Raw genomic sequence first — 2,134 nt, forward strand, 5'->3', positions numbered from 1 at the left:
TTCAATCGAAATGTATGTTAACGTTTCGGGGTGTAGTAGCAGTCTTTTGAAAAGAAACGACGGAATTTTAAGATTCAATCGAAATGTATGTTAACGTTTCGGGGTGTAGTAGCAGTCTTTTGAAAAGAAACGACGGAATTTTAAGATTCAATCGAAATGTATGTTAACGTTTCACGGTGTAACGACAAACTTGTAATCAGAAACGATGTACTGTTAACTGTAATAGTAGTGGTATATATTTTCTAAATAATTTCGCTTGGGTTATATGTACAATCTGTTTTGATATAAATCAGGACTTCTTTACGACAACGTGTAATAAACAGAACATCATACGAGTGGACCATTAAGGAGAAATAACAAAAATTTTATTTTACTTAACGCAACTACTGAAATACCATTCAGATCTTATCATCGACAACAACAGTTTTATCACTATCTAATAACACCACACGGTTTTATTTATTTATACAGGACTATCTGATAATTCTTCACACATTTAATACACTGTAAATTAAGCCTAACAATGTACAAAATACTGGTGATTATCCCACCCAATAACACTGCAAGATAACATTTTAGGATATTATAATAATCCCGTCATCTAGTGGCAATAAAAGGAATTAATTTCTCAAATATACAAACACCGTTTCACGACGTGTGGAATGAACAAATATATTAATATTTCCAGTAACATTATTAATTCATTTGGATTATATGAAGTTCCGGACAAAATGAGACATATAACGTTATTTTATTTAAAAAGGAACGAAATATAATCTAATAACAAATAATTATATATATTGTTATTCTCTTAATAGTCATTTATCGATAAAATAAAGAAAAAGGGGGAAACACGTAAAACACGGGTAGTAATCGCACACCAAACGGTTTAATTTGACGAGGCTAATATTTAGGAACTACGACGATTTTCTAAATTTCGAACAAGGGGCAGATTGGGGGATTAAGAACGGTCCGGGAATTTTTTCCTCTACCGCCTTTTTAATGAGTTCGGTACAAACAAACCTCTGAAGAAAACTGAGCGAAATGCGGTGTTTAATACTTTATAGCTTATAAAAGGTATCAGTACAATTTATACCGTTCGAAAATTAAACAAAAATATACCTCGTGGAAAAATGTTTCCTTTAGAACCCAATGTTTGTTGTATTTATTATCTGTATTGATAAAGTATAGGCTTATATGATCTCAAAATTTGCCGAATTGAAACAAATTCAATCTAAAATGATTTTACAGCTCATCCATTTTATAAGCCGTTAATTTTGCTACAGAATAAACCAGATTTGAATGGTATTTTAAAAAATTATCTCAATATATTTCGATGGACCGACGGCCCAATCCGCCCCTGTTTAGTAAATAAACATTCGTGCTTCCTGACGCGAAACTTCGTTTCTCAAAGAACTCTTACTTAACTTACTTACTAGATAAACTGATGTTGCTTTTATTGCAGCAACTAAAGATGTTTTATATTTTTAATTGGATGTGTTTATTTTGAACTGGGAAAGAAATTCCAGAAAAATGTCCTAATGAGTTTCATTGAAAAGATTGAACAGATAAAGATTACCGTAAACGCTAAGCGTTGATTAAAAGATAATGGCTTTAAAATGGATTAAAATGACTTTAGCCGTTCATTACCTTTATTTGATAAGGATTAACGATTAACAAAGTGACGTAGTTTTCATGTCACTTCAGAGAAAAAGGAACTTGTGACTTGTTTTCGTTATCAATGTTGCTACAAGTTGGTCTCGTCAATTTTTATTGTAACAAGTCTGTCATTACTCTTGTAACAGGTATATGTTCGTCATTTGTTTCATAATAGGTCTGTATTCATTACTACTTTTGTGTTCGTTATATGTCTTGTAACAGGTCTATGTTCGTTATATGTCTTCTAACAGGTTTGTGTTCGTTATTTGTCTTGTAACAGGTTTGTGTTCGTTATTTGTCTTGTAACAGGTTTGTGTTCGTTATTTGTCTTGTAACAGGTTTGTGTTCGTTATTTGTCTTGTAACAGGTTTGTGTTCGTTATTTGTCTTGTAACAGGTTTGTGTTCTCTTGTAACAGGTTTGTGTTCACTGATGAAACAATAGATACTTCTCAAATTCGTTAATACATATTTAGT

The sequence above is a fragment of the Limulus polyphemus genome, unplaced genomic scaffold (assembly GCF_000517525.1).
Source record: "Limulus polyphemus unplaced genomic scaffold, Limulus_polyphemus-2.1.2 Scaffold5668, whole genome shotgun sequence".
NCBI lineage: Eukaryota > Metazoa > Arthropoda > Merostomata > Xiphosura > Limulidae > Limulus > Limulus polyphemus.